Below are 17231 nucleotides of genomic sequence, written 5' to 3'. Positions count from 1 at the left end.
CTACGCCCAGTACGCAGACAAGGCCCGCCCCCTAATACAGACCACGACCTTCCCTCTGTCGACAGAGGCTTGCCAGGCCTTCAGCCGCATCAAAGCGGATATCTCAAAGGCCACGATGCGCGCCATCGACGAGTCCCTCCCCTTCCAGGTCGAGAGCGACGCCTCCGACGTAGCTCTAGCGGCCACCCTTAACCAAGCGGGCAGACCCGTGGCCTTTTTCTCCCGAACCCTCCACGCCTCAGAAATCCGCCACTCCTCAGTGGAAAAGGAAGCCCAAGCCATAGTGGAAGCTGTGCGACATTGGAGGCATTACCTGGCCGGCAGGAGATTCACTCTCCTCACTGACCAACGGTCGGTAGCTTTCATGTTCGATAATGCACAGCGGGGCAAAATTAAAAATGACAAGATCTTAAGGTGGAGGATCGAGCTCTCCACCTTCAACTATGAGATCTTGTACCGTCCCAGAAAGCTGAACGAGCCGTCCGATTACCTATCCCGCGGCACATGTGCCAACACACAAATTGACCGCCTCCAAACCCTCCACGAGGACCTCTGCCACCCGGGGGTCACTCGGTTTTACCACTTCACCAAGTCCCGCAATCTCCCATACTCTTTAGAGGAGGTCCGTACAGTCACAAGGGACTGCCACATCTGCGCGGAATGCAAGCCGCATTTTTTCAGGCCAGATGGAGCGCACCTGATTAAGGCTTCCCGCCCCTTTGAACGCCTCAGTCTCGATTTCAAAGGGCCCCTCCCCTCCACTGACCGCAACGCATATTTTCTTAATGTAGTGGACGAATACTCCCGCTTCCCTTTTGCCATTCCCTGCTCTGACATGACCGCGGCCACTGTCATTAAAGCCCTGAACAGCATCTTCACACTGTTCGGTTACCCCGTATACGTCCACAGCGACAGGAGGTCCTCTTTCATGAGTGACGAGCTGCGCCAGTTCCTGCTCAGCAAGGCCATAGCCTCAAGCAGGACGACCAGCTACAACCCCCAGGGGAACGGGCAAGTAGAAAGGGAGAGCGGCACGGTCTGGAAGGCCGTCCTCCTGGCCCTACGGTCCAGGGATCTCCCAGTTTCACGGTGGCAGGAGGTCCTCCCGGACGCTCTCCATTCCATCCGGTCGTTATTATGTACGAGCACTAATCAAACGCCTCACGAGCATCTCCTTGTCTTCCCTAGGAGGTCCTCCTCTGGAACGTCGCTGCCGACCTGGCTGGCGGCCCCAGGACCCATCCTGCTCCGAAAGCATGTGCGGGCACATAAGGCGGACCCGTTGGTCGAAAGGGTTCACCTCCTCCACGCAAACCCCCAGTACGCCTACGTGGAGTACCCCGACGGCCGACAGGACACGGTCTCCCTGCGGGATCTGGCGCCCGCCGGCAACACGCACACCCCCCCGACACCATCAACCCAACCGCCCCCCTTCCTGCCACCGCCGCACCCCGCGACCGCCCCCTTCCCAGGAGGATCGGTCCCCCTCCCCTTTGCACCGACAGCTGAAACCGTACGGCTCCTGGAGGCGACAACACTGGTACAAGCACCACCACCACCGCCGGGGCTGAGGCGATCGACACGGACAACCAGACCGCCCGACCGACTCGTGGCGTCGATGTAAAACAAAGATGGCCTGTTCAAAGAACATTTTGCTTTTCTTTCCTATACCCTCTGTAAATAGTTGCAACAGGACAAAATTGTCCAATACTGTATTGCCATGTGGATGTTCTATCCTCCCAGGACCAGCCCTGTAAACCCTTACCACCATACGAAGCATCACCCCGCCGGGTTCATTTTTGACAAGGGGTGAATGTGGTAGTATGTATTGGGGGTCATGTGGGACTGGAAGCCCTAATGTCATTGGCTGACAGATCCCGGGTCCTGGTTGGCCGTTGACCTCAAGCTCCGCCCTGAAGGCGGAGTATAAGAAGCCGGAGTCTTCCCCCGCATGCCAGTTTACTATCGAGCTGCGGGGGAACAGACACGCTTAATAAAGCCTCATCGACTTCACTCTATTCGTCTCATGGAGTCTTTGTGCGCTACAACATACACTACCCAGCGTCAGACAGACGTTTGCCTTTACTTGGAGCCTGGTAACGCATGTACATGTTTCTCGGGGCACTGTCCCAGACCCAACCATTTACAGCTGCTTCCTCAGTAATATTCCCTCCATCAGAAAGTCAACAATGTTAATTTATGAAAGCACAGTGTTCATTCCAATTCGGAATAGCTCCACATTGAAGTGGGCTGTGCTTTCTACAAATCTTCTACAACATTCTGGCTTCGGCTGACACGACAAAACGTTTCATTTGGGCTGCACAAGTGTAGGCAATGGCCATCTGCGAAATCATCTACAGATATTCCCTCGAATGTCTTGTCTCACCGTTGACACGAAACGTAACTAAAGAAAATAGGTGATTGCTTTTGAATTGTGCGCTACCTCCTGACTATCCAAAGCCTGTGCATCATGCATTAAATAGACTTTGCCAGTGTAATGGAATCCTCTCCACTTGCCTGGATGAATGCAGCTCAAAAATGCTCACGAAGGCGGCCATCACCCCAGGAAGCTTCGGAGGCAAACCATCCATCAGCTAGAGTATGTAATCGCCCTGCCACTGGCAGACAATGAGTTAAATATATAACATCTACAGGATACATTTTACCAAGTCGGTATGGCTCATTTGAAAGCAACTTGCCAAATAGCGGCCTTTGCTGCCTATAATGACCAGGTTAGCAGGTGCATGGCGACACCACTATCTGCAGGTTCTGCTTCAATCTAGAGACCATCATGTGTTTGGAACTATTGAGGGGAAGAGGTCCTTCAAACCTAAAATGAGATGAGCAGAAATTGGAAGCTAACTTTTTCATTTGAAAAAAAATTAGTTGAGAGGAGAAAGGGTATTGAGGAAATCTACTCAGATTGGTGGAGAGGTTGGCATAGGGGGCGTCAGTAACAGTGGTTTATGCAAAACCTGATACAGGCCTTTTGCACGATTAGGTGGGCGGCATATTTATTGTTTCAAGGAAAAAGACTGATTTTAAGATGTACTCAACGTTTTTTAAAATTAATTTACGGAGTGTGGGCGTCGCTGAATAGGCCACATTTATTGCCCATCCCGAGTTACCCTTCAGAAGATGGTGGCGATAACTTGAAGTAGCCGAGATATAACTGTGTGAACTCTTCCCAAGCCCAGTCTCTCGCCGAGATCCCTGATGTTTTCTCCTCCTTCATGTTTCGTGAAATTCCTCTTGTGAGAAATGAACATTTTGTGTTGTTTTTACATGTATAAACTCTGGTTCACAATTAAGATGTCAACAATGAGGCCTGATGGGAAAATTAACATGTCAAGTTCTGAGTAAGCTATAGTGAGCGAGTTGTTGTAACTATGTACAAGGCTGACCTTCGGGGAAGAACGGGATGTACAATAACAGAAATTGCTAAGCAAGGGGGAAGATAGCAGGTGCAAGCAGGGGGCCTCATTCTTATCTTTAACTGACGGTCCAAGGATATACCAGGAGCTGACAGAAACCACTATGCAAGGGGGAGGCCAAATAAGGGATCACTGTTAAGGGAACTGCCCTTTCTATAGTTTGTGGGATGTATTTCTCACGGATTGTTTCTCACGGATTGTATTTTCATGGATTGTATATAACAAAGTGATGATGTGTGAATTCTTTGTGTCTGCTGTTGCTTACTGGAGGCACCCGCTCTTGCAAGATCGATAATAAATACTTCTTCAGAATTTGACTAAGTGTAAATTATTAAAAGGTGAGCGGTATTTCTCACACTCTATATTATTTAACCCTAATTCCACACCAAGAACTTTATCCTCAGGCACCCTGATACTAAAGGGAAATAAGGGATGGGCTGTGATCAAAGATGTAATTTTATTTCTGAGTACAGCAAATTATGCAGACAGCAGAGACATGGTGCCAGCTGTTTTTGTTTCCCCCAGGTTAAAGTTATCCATTCATTCCTGATTTTGAGAGCGTTGGCTATTGAAGTTCAGTCACTGCAGCGTTCACAGGATTGAAATGCAGCACGATCCCAATAGTTCACATGCTCCGAAGTCCACGTTTTGTACGTAACATCTGCCATCCCTGCATATACCCTTTCCGATCTGGCTGCAGATATCTGGAATTATAGATGGCAAAATAATTAATTAATATCCTTGTAGCTATTAGGACAGAAATGAGTGTTTAAACTGTGGGGTTGTCGGTGATATTCGAACTAAAGATGAAACACATATATTCAACTCTCTGAATAAAACTGCACATCTCTCTCCCTCTCCGTAAAGTACAGCCCAGGTGGATTTTAGCAGCGTGGATCAAATAATAACCGCGCTTTCTGAGATCTGGAACAGAGCAATGTCAAGTTCGAACTATTATGTCGAACGATTTCTGTAGAATCTTGCCGCTCACCAAGCAGAATGGATCTTTAACATCGGGGTGTGGACGTCCAGCTCTGTATTATAGGGAACCCTGCAAGTCGCAAAGTGCCATGAACAGCGAATGGAATTTCACAGGATGGAAAGTGTCCGGCCATGTTGCCTGAGAAAGTAACGCAAAACGTTTTCACTCAGTTCCTATTTTTATCGGACAGATACCCATTTAATGTAATTTGTTTCCTTGAACCGCAGGTCGCATAACCCCCCACCTTTATGGAATCTGCCAGGTTAATCGGATCGAGCAAACATGTGTATTTGTTTCTCTGTCAGTGAAATGCCATGTTATTCCATTTTTACAGGAGAGACTCCAAATATCGGCCCTTGAGATTGAACGGCATTAATGCCGCTGAATCCGCCAGTTTAGCTACATGAGATTATCCCGGGAGGTGAAATATGTTTGGACTAGCCGGGTTAATCATGTGAACACAAGAGGAGATCAGGGGCGAAATTCTCCCCCAACGGCGGGATGCCCGCCGACTGGCGCCAAAGCCGGCGCAAATCAGACGGGCATCGCGCCGGCAAAAAGGTGCAGAAGTCTCCGCATCTTTGGCGGCCTAGCCCCAACATTGAGGGGCTAGGCCGACGCCGGAGGGATTTCCGCCCCGCCAGCTGGCGGAAATGGCGTTTGTTGCCCCGCCAGCTGGCGCGGAAATGCGGCGCATGCGCGGGAGTGTCAGTGGCCGCTGACAGTTTCCCGCGCATGCGCAGTGGGGAGAGTCACTTCCGCCTCCGCCATGGTGGAGACCGTGGCGGAGGCGGAAGGGAAAGAGTGCCCCCATGGCACAGGCCCACCCACGGATCGGTGGGCCCCGATCGCGGGCCAGGCCACCGTGGGGGCACCCCCCGGGGTCAGATCGCCCCGCGGCCCCCCCCCCCCCCCCCAGGACCCCGGAGCCCGCCCACGCCGCCTGGTCCCGCCGGTAAATACCAGGTTTGATTTACGCCCGCGGGACAGGCAATTCCTGGGCGGGACTTCGGCCCATCCGGGCCGGAGAATCCAGCGGGGGGTCCCGCCAACCGGCGCGGCCGGATTCCCGCCCCCGCCCAATCTCCGGGAGCGGAGACTTCGGTGGGGGCGGGGGCGGGATTCACGGCGGCCATCGGCCATTCTCCAACCCGGCGGGGGGTCGGAGAATGACGCCCCAGAGGTTTCTCATTTGACGGCGGGTAACTCACCTGCTTATTCCTCAAAGCAGTACGTACTTATCAAAGCAAAATTTAGCTGATGATCAAATATTGTCCCATGACCTGGGTGAGTGACCCTCACAAAATTAAAGAGGCTCCACATGAGAAACCGTCTGGTTTGATGAGCACTGCAGCCGCAACCCATAATATCCACTTCCTTTACGCCACGCCGCACCCCTCACCCCCCCCCTCCGCGACGCCCACTATCAAGCCCGCCGCATGGCGGCAGCAGTGCGTGGGCCCCTCCAAGATTCCCTGAAGAAACTCATCAAATCTCCTTCCACAGCAACTTTCCAAAGCGCCACCTCCACCAGATAGATGGACAATGACAGCCTCTGTATGGGAACATGCACACATACATGTCGCCTCACCATGACGCCCATCAGCCCGATTGGAATTAAAACCTTCACTGATTTCTGTGCCTAATAAAGGCCCAATAACAGCACGGTATGGGGTATTCGTACTGGAGGGAAAGCACTGCCCTCCACTGCATCTCGGGATTTAGAGCTCAAGAAGGGTTAATCCCCTTGCCAGAAACGTCCAATTCCTGTGCAGTAATATAATTAATAAGTAATAAAAGTGAGACAAATAAAGGAAAACATTTGGTTTACACCCTGCTGAACAATAGCTGCTGGAAGATGAGGAAATTCATCAACCTTCGGGTCCTCTTTTGGCGAAAATGTCATCAGAAGTGATGAACTGAGTCGTCAGCAGGAAACATAGCAGGGAAAGCACCGCTCTTCCCATCTTCCTCAGAATTCCTCGGGATCTAGATCAGAAAGCTGGCGTGGAAGTGTTCTGAAAGCTTACTCGGAAGATTTGCTGCATTTATAACCACATAATCTGGGTGTGACTGGATTGTGCCAATGTAATCGGGGGGTGTCCATTCTGCCTGTGAGACGTCCCATTAATACTTTTCCTAAAGTGGCGATGTCCTATGCTGATCACAAGTTTGCCTTTGAATGTCAGTCCAGATCTTCCCATTCGATTGAACCCATAAGGTGTTACACATAGAACATTTACATCATTTACATATAATTTAATTTAACAGAGTGAAACATGATAGGGCTGGTTTAGCACAGGGAGTTAAATTCCATGGGTGTCAAACTATTCAGAAGGACAGAGTGGATGGTAAGGGAGGTGGTGTAGCTCTGTTATTTAAGGATGACATCCAGGCAATAGTAAGGGATGACATCGGTGCTATGGATGATAGGATTGAATCCATTTGGGAGGAAATCAGGAATAGTAAGGCGAAAAAGTCACTGATCGGAGAACTCTAAGAGCACCAGATAGTAACATTATGGTGGGGCAGGCAATAAACAAAGAAATAACTGATGCATGTCGAAATGGTACAGCAGTTATCATGGGGGATTTTAATTGACATGTCGATTGGTTTAACCAGTTCGGTCAAGGCAGCCTTGAGAAGGAGTTTATAGAATGTATCCGCGATAGTGTGCTCGAACAGTATGTAATGGAACCTACAAGCGGTCCTAGATCTGGTCCTATGTAATGAGACAGGATTGATTCATGATCTCATAGTTAGGGATCCTCTCGGAAGGAACAATCACAATATGGTGGAATTTAAAATACAGATGGAGGGTGAGAAGGTAAAATCAAACACGAGTGTTTTGTGCTTAAACAAAGGAGATTATAATGGGATGAGAGAAGAGCTAGCTAACGTAGTCTGGGAGCAAAGACTTTATGGTGAAACAGTTGAGGAACAGTGGAGAACCTTCCAAACAATTTTTTATACGAACAAAAAGGAAGGAGAGTAGAAAGAGGGAAAATCGACCGTGGATATCTATGGAAATAAGGGAGAGTATCAAATTGAAGGAAAAAGCTTACAAAGTGGCAAAATTAGTGGGAGACGAGAGGACTGTGAAATCTGTAGTGGGCAACAGAAAGCTACTAAAAAAGCTATAAAGAAGAGTAAGATAGATTATGAGAGTAAACTTGCTCAGAATATAAAAACAGATAGTAAAATTTCTACAAATATATAAAACAAAAAAGAGTGACTAAGGTAAATATTGGTCCTTTAGAGGATGAGAAGGGAGATTTAATAATGGGAGATGATGAAATGGCTGAGGAACTGAACAGGTTTTTTGGGTCGGTCTTCATAGTGGAAGACACAAATAACATGATAGTGACTGATAGAAATGAGGCTTTGGCAGGCGAGGACCTTGAGAGGATTATTATCATTAAGGAGGTAGTGATGGGCAAGCTAATGGGGCTAACGGTAGACAATTCTCCTGGCCCTGATGGAATTCATCCCAGAGTGCTGAAAGAGATGGCTAGGGAAATTGAAAATGCAATAGTGATAATTCACCAAAATTCACTTGACTCTCGGGTGGTCCCGGCGGATTGGAAATTACAAACGTGACACCACTGTTTAAAAAAGGAGGTAGGCAGAAAGCGGGTAATTATAGGCCAGTGAGCTTAACTTCAGTAGTAGGGAAGATGCTGGAATCTATCATCAAGGAAGAAATAGCGAGGCATCTGGGTGGAAATTGTCCCTTGGGCAAACGCAGCATGGGTTCATAAAGGGCAGGTCATGCCTAACTAATTTAGTGGAATTTTTTGAGGACGGCAGTGCGGCAGATAACGGGGAGCCAAGGATGTGGTATATCTGGATTTCCAGAACGTCTTTGACAAGGTGCCACACAAAAGGTTGCTGCATAAGATAAAGATCCATGGCATTAAGCGGAAAGTAGTAGCATGGATAGAGGATTGGTTAATTAATAGAAAGCAAAGAGTGGGGATTAATGGGTGTTTCTCTGGTTGGCAATCAGTAGCCAGTGGTGTCCCTCAGGAATCAGTGTTGGGCCCACAATTGTTCATAATTCACATAGATGATTTGGAGTTGGGGACCAAGGGCAATGTGTCCAAGCTTGCAGACGACACTAAGATGAGTGGTAAAGCAAAAAGTGCAGAGGATACTGGAAGTTTGCAGAGGGATTTGGATAGGCTAAGTGAATGGGCTAAAGTCTGGCAGGTGGAATACAATGTTGACAAATGTGAGGTTATCCATTTTTGTAGGAATAACAGCAAAAGGGATTATTATTTAAATGATAAAATATTAAAATATTCTGCTGTGCAGAGAGAGCTGGGTGTGCTAGTGCATGAATCGCAAAAAGTTGGTTTACATGTGCAGCAGGTGATTAAGAAGGTGAATGGAATTTTGTCCTTCATTGCTAGAGAGATGGAGTTGAAGTCTAGGGAGGTTATGCTACAATTGTATAAGGTGTTACTGCGGCCACACCTGGAGTATTGTGTTCAGTTTTGGTCTCCTTACTTGAGAAAGGATGTACTGGCACTGGCGGGTGTGCAGAGGAGATTCACTAGGTTAATCCCAGAGCTGAAGGGGTTGGATTACGAGGAGAGGTGGAGTAGACTGGAACTTTACTCGTTGGAATTTAGATGGATGAGGGGGGATCTTATAGAAACATATAAAAATATGGAGGGAATAGATAGGATAGATGCGGACAGGTTGTTTCCACTGTCGGGTGAAAGCAGAACTAGGGGGCATAGCCTCAAAATAAGGGAAAGTAGATTATAGGACTGAGTTTAGGAGGAACTTCTTCACCCAAAGGGTTGTGAACCTATGGAATTCCCTGCCCAGTGAAGCAGTAAAGGCTCCTTTATTAATGTTTTAAGATAAAGACAGATAGTTTTTTTGAAGAATAAAGGGTTATAGTGTTCAGGCCGGAAAGTGGAGCTGAGTGCACAAATGATCAGCCATGATCGTATTGAATGGTGGAGCAGGCTCGAGGGGCCAGATGGCCTACTCCTGCTCCTAGTTATTATGGTCTTATGTAATGCTACCCTTTGCCTTCTGTGACCGAGCCAGTTCTGTATCCATCTTACCACCTCATCTCTGATCCCGTGACTTCAGCTTTTGTACCAGTCTGCCATGAGGCACCTTGTCAAAGGCTTTACTGAAGTCCATGTAAACAACATCCACCGCCCTTCCCTCATCGCTCATCTTTGTTACCTCCACAAAAAACCCGATCAAGTTAGTGAGGCAAGACCTCCCCTTCACAAAACCATGCTGTCTATCACTTATGAGTTAATTTGTTTCTAAATGGGTATAAATCCTGTGCCTGACAATTCCCCCCAATAATTTACCTACTACTGACGTGAGGCTCACCGGCCTATAGTTTCCAGGATTATCCCTGCTACCTTTCTTAAACAACAGTACCACATTAGCTATTTTAACAATTCATTTACAGCATATGGGCGCCACAGGTTTGCCAGCATTTATTTCCCATCTCTGCTTGCCTTCAGTAGCTGATGCTGAGCTGCGTTCTTAAAAAAGCGGTAGTCCCCCTGAGAAGTCGATACACCCACGATGCAGTTCGGAGATATTTCTGGATTTTGACTCAGCGGCAGTGAAAGAACGAGGATATATGTTTGAGTCAGGATGGGATGTGATATGCAGGGGAGCCTCCAGGTATTAATGCCGCCTGGTATCTGCTGCTCTTTTCCTTCTGTGTGGGGATTTCATGACAGTTCGCTCATTTGATTGGGTTTTGGAATGTCAAAAGATAGACAAGCATGTTAGTTAGCATGTCTAAACTCATGGCTTTTGTTTCGGTGCAACATTGTGGGCCGAAGGGCCTGTACTGCGCTGTATCGTTCTATGTTCTATGTTCTATGTTCTATGGCGCCACTGTGGAATATTGGTCAGGCATTCTTTGTTTCAGGATCACGGAAGGCGATACCACATGGACAGTATCGTTCTGGAACAATGATGGTCACCCCAATGAATAGCACGAAGCATACAGTACATGCTTCCCCTTGGTTTGCACCACCCTCAACAAGTAGCCAATTGTGGAGGCATGAGGAAGCGAGGATGCCCTGAATACCCTCCTGAACAGCACAGTGAATTTACGCAGGTGAACACTAGCGATTACAGAAGGCGGATCGCCTGCCCTGTCTCAAACGCACTTCTTTATAATCTTTATAATCTTTATTATTATTGTCACAAGTAGGCTTACATTAACACTGTAATGAGGTTACTGTGAACATCGGGTACACTGAAGAGTGAGCAATCAATGTTGGCCTATACAGCGACTTCCACAGTCTAGAACAGAATGAACCAAAATTAAATACATGCTGTCCGTACCTTGGCAGCAATCAGAATATGACTAACATGGATCAACAACAATAGGTTGAAAGATTTGTCCTGTCGGAGATTCCATTGGTAGACAGACATCCAGACAGGTTGGCAATCATTTCAGTGAGTCCCTCCAGATGCCAGGGTAAAATACATAATAAAGAGGAAACAATACATTTTGCACACTGTAAAACTATCAAGGGCGAAGATGTAGAGAGAGATTGGTGAGACTGCGTTATTTTCAATAGAGCAGATATCACTGACGGATGTGGGTGAAGGGAGAGGAAGAGGCACTGTGGCGGGTGGCGAGCAGCTGATTAAGACGTACAAAATTAGCCGTGACATAGTGAGGGAGAATGGAAGATACCTGTCCCCTTTGGGGTCAGTAACCAGGAGGCATTGATTGAAGGTATGGGGCAGGAAAATGCAATAGTTACCCTGAGGGAACAGAGGATTCATGTTCAGAGATAGTTAGATATTGGAGGACGTACTTCAGTGATATTTCGCAAAGTATAAGGAATATTGAGCTGTATTTGCAGTTCGAACTACAAGTTAACAGAAAAAGATGTACAGAATCGTTCGCTGCTGTATCATTTTATTATTAATAATAATAATCGCTTATTGTCACACGTAGGCTTCAATGACGTTACTGGAAAACCCCTAGTCGCCACATTCCGGCGCCTGTTCGGAGAGGCCGGCACGGGAATTGAACCGGCGCTGCATTACAAGCCAGCTGGTTAGTCCACTGTGCTAAACCAGCCCCTATTATTCTTTGAAAAAACCCAGCTATACACACAAATCCAGTGGTAGAGTTATTGGCTGCATTGTTTCAGAATTGCAGGGCATGGTGTGTTAATAGGCCACCCTTGTCTTGTCCTCAATAACAAGTAACAACACAATGTGGACACCCTCATAATCAAATCGCAATTGGTCCTGAATTGACCAGATGTCACAATTCCTACAATATTGTTTGTTTGATCGTGGCATCTAATTATAAAGACCATCACGAAAGGTACAACTGGATGTTGACATTTTAGACATCTTCTGCCGATATGCACTGCGTGACATACTTCTTTCAGACCATCCCTCTTTCCTCTAGGTGGGTCTGTTTATAATTAATCTACTTGAATGTATCAATTTTGTTTTTGGTTCCGTCCATGTGAAACATAATTCATGCTAAAACCACAGCATCTGGAACTCCTGTCTTGCGGACTAAATGTCTGCCTCTTTCATATTATGGTCACTGCTAGACATGTATTCACTTACTTCCACGATAATGATTCATTCTGGTTCTTTATTCATTGTACAACATGTTCTCTGTCCAGTTAAGCAAGTCTGACAATATCTATCAGGAATCTGGCCTGGATTCAATCTGCAGAATAGCACGGAATTTTAAATTCAGCGAGTTTATATTAAAATAATAGATTTATTTGAACACGCATTGAATTCACGTAGCCCCTACTCTCGGAGAACTGCTGTAGTTTCCCACCTCCCAGCTTCTCAGCTACATTGGGCAGATATTCTGCAACACTTCACGTTCTCCTATCTCCCAGCTAATTTTTTTTCCAAAACTTCAAAATGATAGGTTCCAATTTCCGTTGGTCTTATTTTAGGTAGATAATTTTTAACATGTCTTTAATTCCAATTCAGGATGGTCTATCTGCTAGAGGGGCATTTTCAGTTAAGGTGGTGGATTAGATGCCACAGTCTGTATGTTGCTGGTTCATAGAACATAGGACATAGAACATTAGAGCGTAATTCAGCCCTCGATGTTACGCCGACCGTGAAACCACTCTAAAGCCCATCTACACTATTCCCTTATCATCCATATGTGTATCCAACGATCATTTAAATGCCCCTAATGTTGGCGAGTCCACTATTGTTGCAGGCAGGGCATTCCACGCCCTTACGCCTCTCTGAGTAAAGAACCTACCTCTGACATCTGTCCTACATCTATCTCCCCTCAATTTAAAGCTATGTCCCCTCGTACTCGACATCACCTTCCGAGGAAAAAGGCTCTCACTGTGCACCCTATCTAGTCGTTTGATCATCTTGTATGCCTCAATTAAGTCACCTCTTAATCTTCTTCTCTCTAACGAAAACAGCCTCAAATACCTCAGCCCTCCCTCATAAGATCTTCCCTCCATACCAGGCAACATCCTGGTAAATCTCCTTTGCACCCTTCCCAATGCTTCCACATCCTTCCTATAATGCAGCAACCAGAATTCCACGCAATACTCCAAATGCGGGTGCATCAGAGTTTTGTACAGCTGCAACATGACCTCATGGCTCCGAAACTCAATCCCTCTACCAATAAAAGCTAACACACCGTACGCCTTCTGAACAATCCTCTCAACCTGGGTGGCAACTTTCAGGGATCTATGCACATGGACACCGAGGTCTCTCTGCTCATCCACACTACCAACAATTTTACCATTAGCCCAGTACTCTGTCTTCCTGTTATTCCTTCCAAAATGAATCACCTCACACTTTTCTGCATTAACCTCCATTTGCCACCTCTCAGCTCAGCGCTGCAGTTTATCTATGTCCCTCTGTAACTTGTAACATCCTTCCGCACTGTCCACAACTCCACCGACTTTAGTGTCATCTGCAAATTTACTCACCCATCATTCTACGCCCTCCTCCAGGTCATTTATAAAAATGACAAACAGCAGTGGCCCCAAAACAGATCCTTGTGGTACACCACTAGTAACTGGACTCCAGTCTGAACATTTCCCATCAACCACCACTCTTTGTCTTCTTCCAGCCAGCCAATTTCTGATCCAAACTGCTAAATCACCCTGAATCCCATACCTCCATATTTTCTGCAATAGCCAACTTCCCACTACTGTCCTTGTCTGGCTCTCTCTCCTCTTACCCTAGTCATTCTTTTATTCCTGACATATCTATAGAAAGCTTCAGGGTTATCCTTGATATCCTACCTGCCAAAGACTTGTCATGCCCCCTCCTGGCACTTCTTAAATCTCTCTTTAGGTCCTTCCTAGCTAACTTGTAACTCTCGGGCGCCCTAACTGAACCTTCACGTCTCATCTTTACATAAGCCTCCTTCTTCCTCTTGACAAGTGCTTCAACTACTTTAGTAAACCACGGTTCCCTCGCTCAAGCACTTCCTCCCTGCTTGACAGGTACATACTTATCAAGGACATGCAGTATCTGTTCCTTGAACAAGCTCCACATTTCACTTGTGCCCATCCCCTGTAGTTTTCCACCCCATCCGATGCATCCTAAATCTTGCCTCATCACATCGTAATTGCCTTTCCCCCAGATGTAACTCTTGCCCTGCGGTACATACCTATTTCTTTCCATCGCTAAAATTAATTTAATCGAACTGTGATCACTATCACCAAAGTGCACACCTACCTCCAAATCCAAGACCTGTCCTGGTTCATTACCCAGTACCAAATCCAATATGGACTCGCCTCTCGTTGGCCGATCTACATACTGTGTCAGGAAACCCTCCTGCACACATTGGACAAAAACGGACCCTTCTAAAGCACTTGAACTATAGCATTTCCAGTCAATATTTGGAAAGTTAAAGTCCCCCATAACGACTACCCTGTTACTTTCGCTCCAATCCAGAATCATCTTTGCAATCCTTTCCTCTACATCTCTGGAACTTTTCGGAGGCCTATAGAAAACTTCTAACAGGGTGACCTCTCCTTTCCTGTTTCTAATCTCAGCCCATACTACCTCAGTAGACGAGTCCTCATCAAACGTCCTTTCTGCCACCATAACACTGCCCTTGACTAACAATGCCACCCCTCCCCCTCTTTTACCACCTTCCTTGAGCTTACTGAAATATCTAAACCCCGGCACCTGCAACAACCATTCCTGTGCCTGCTCTACGCATATCTCCGAAATGGCCACAACATCGAAGTCCCAGGTACCAACCCATGCCGCAAGTTCACCCACTTTATTCCGGATGCTCCTGTCATTGAAGTAGATACACTTTAAACCGCCTTCCTGCCTGCCGGTACATTCCTGCAACTTTGAAACCTTACTCATGACCTCACTACTCTCAACCTCCTATATACTGGAGCTACAATTCAGGTTCCCAACCCCCTGCTGAACTAGTTTAAGCCCTCCCAAAGAGCATTGGCAAATCCACCCCCGCCCCCCCCCCCCCCCCCCCCCCCCCCAGGATATTGGTACCCCCCCCCCCGGTCCAGGTGTAGACCATCCTGCATGTAGAGGTCCTACATACCCCAGAATGAGCCCCAATTATCCAGGTATCTGAAACCCTCCCTCCTGCACCATCCCTGTAGCCACGTGTTCAACTGCTCTCTCTCCCTATTCCTGATCTCGCTAGCGCGTGGCAGTGGTAACAATCCAGAGATCTGTTTGTTCTAGATCTCAGTTTCCACCCTAACTTTCTGAATTCCTGCCTTACATCCCTATCCCTTTTCCTACCTATGTCGTTGGAGCCTATGTGGACCACGACTTGGGGCTGCTCGCCCTGCCCCTTAAGGATCCCGAAAACACGATCCAGGACATTGCGGACCCTGGCACCTGGGAGGGAACACACCAACCACGAGAGAGAGAGTAAGATAGATTATGACAGTAAACTTGCTCAGAATATAAAAACAGATAGTAAAAGTTTCTACAAATACATAAAACAAAAAAGAGTGGCTAAGGTAAATATTGGTCCTTTAGAGGATGAGAAGGGAGATTTAATAATGGGAGATAAGGAAATGGCTGAGGAACTGAACAGGTTTTTTGGGTCGGTCTTCACAGTGGAAGACACAAATAACATGCCAGTGACTGATGGAAATGAGGCTATGACAGGTGAGGACCTTGAGAGGACTGTTATCACCAAGGAGGTAGTGATGGGCAAGCTAATGGGGCTAAAGGTAGACAAGTCTCCTGGACCTGATGGAATGCATCGCAGAGTGCTAAAAGAGATGGCTAGGGAAATTGCAAATGCACTCGTGATAATTTACCAAAATTCACTAGACTCTGGGGTGGTCCCGGCGGATTGGAAATTAGCAAACGTAACACCACTGCTTAAAAAAGGAGGAAGGCAGAAAGCGGGTAATTATAGGCCAGTGAGCTTAACTTCGGTAGTAGGGAAGATGCTGGAATCTATTATCAAGGAAGAAATAGCGAGGCATCTGGATGGAAATTGTCCCACTGGACAGACGCAGCATGGGTTCATAAAGGGCAGGTCGTGCCTAACTAATTTAGTGGAATTTTTTGAGGACATTAACAGTGCGGTAGATAATGGGGAGCCAATGGATGTGGTATATCTGGATTTCCAGAAAGTCTTTGACAAGGTGCCACGCAAAAGGTTGTTGCATAAGATAAATATGCATGGCATTAAGGGGAAAGTAGTAGCATGGATAGAGGATTGCAATCCGGGGTGAGGTTTGCTAACAGGGAGGGTGGGTCCACCTTAAGGGTCGTGAGGCCACATACAGTGAGGAGTGGTGGGGGTCCGCCGAATTTTAGAGTTAGACTTTGGAGGTTGCACTGGAAGTCCAGGCCAAGTAGCAAGGCAGCGCAGAGGTTGGGCGGACGTAGAGCCGGAAGTTGATGAACTCTACGCCCTGGACGGTGAGGGTGGCGATGCAGTACCCCCGGATCTCCACGGAGTGGGATCCGGAGGCCAGGGAGATTCTTTGGGTGACAGGGTGTACCGCGATAGAGGGGGGTTAATTAATAGAAAGCAAAGAATGGGGGCTAATGGGTGTTTCTCTGGTTGGCAATCAGTAGCTAGTGGTGTCCCTCAGGGATCAGTGTTGGGCCCACAACTGTTCACAATTTACATAGATGATTTGGAGTTGGGGACCAAGGGCAATGTGTCCAAGTTTGCAGACGACACTAAGATAAGTGGTAAAGCAAAAAGTGCAGAGGATAGTGGAAGTCTGCAGAGGGATTTAGATAGGCTAAGTGAATGGGCTTGTGTCTGGCAGATGGAATACAATGTTGACAAATGTGAGGTTATCCATTTTGGTAGGAATAACAGCAAAAGGGATCATTATATAAATGATAAAATATTAAAACATGCTGCTGTGCAGAGAGACCTGGGTGTGCTAGTGCACGAGTTGCAAAAAGTTGGTTTTCAGGTGCAACAGGTGATTAAGAAGGCAAATGGAATTTTGTCCTTTATTGCTAGAGGGATGGAATTTAAGACTAGGGAGTTTCTGCTGCAATTGTATAAGGTGTTAGTGAGGCTACACCTGGGGTATTGTGTTCAGTTTTGGTCTCCTTACTTGAGAAAGGACGTACTGGCACTGGAGGGTGTGCAGAGGAGATTCACTAGGTTAATCCCAGAGCTGAAGGGGTTGGATTACGAGGAGAGGTTGAGTAGACTGGGACTGTACTCGTTGGAATTTGGAAGGATGAGGGGGGATCTTATAGAAACATATAAGATTATGAAGGGAATAGATAGGATAGATGCGGGCAGGTTGTTTCCACTGGCGGGTGAAAGCAGGACTAGGGGGCATAGCCTCAAAATA

The 17231-nt window shown here is 47.0% G+C and overlaps 2 long non-coding RNA genes across 2 annotated transcripts in view; both read right to left on the bottom strand.

The window, feature by feature from the left end:
• Positions 1-3872: 3872 nt before the first annotated feature.
• LOC140395901 (uncharacterized) lies at positions 3873-6455 on the bottom strand. Its single transcript, XR_011936379.1, has 2 exons — positions 6293-6455; positions 3873-4138 (listed from the first exon to the last, which is right to left on the bottom strand). It is a non-coding gene; the product is annotated as an uncharacterized lncRNA (long non-coding RNA).
• Positions 6456-12018: 5563 nt separating this feature from the next.
• LOC140395898 (uncharacterized) overlaps positions 12019-17231 on the bottom strand; it is a 101425-nt gene continuing 96212 nt past the window's right edge. The window contains exon 3 of the long non-coding RNA XR_011936377.1: positions 12019-12124. This is a non-coding gene — a long non-coding RNA (uncharacterized lncRNA). The remainder of the gene's footprint in view (positions 12125-17231) is intronic.

This window comes from Scyliorhinus torazame, chromosome 19 (genome assembly GCF_047496885.1).
Source record: "Scyliorhinus torazame isolate Kashiwa2021f chromosome 19, sScyTor2.1, whole genome shotgun sequence".
NCBI classification, from domain to species: Eukaryota; Metazoa; Chordata; class Chondrichthyes; order Carcharhiniformes; family Scyliorhinidae; genus Scyliorhinus; species Scyliorhinus torazame.
Note: the sequence above shows the minus strand (reverse complement) of the source record. Positions and strands in the feature narration are given on the sequence as shown.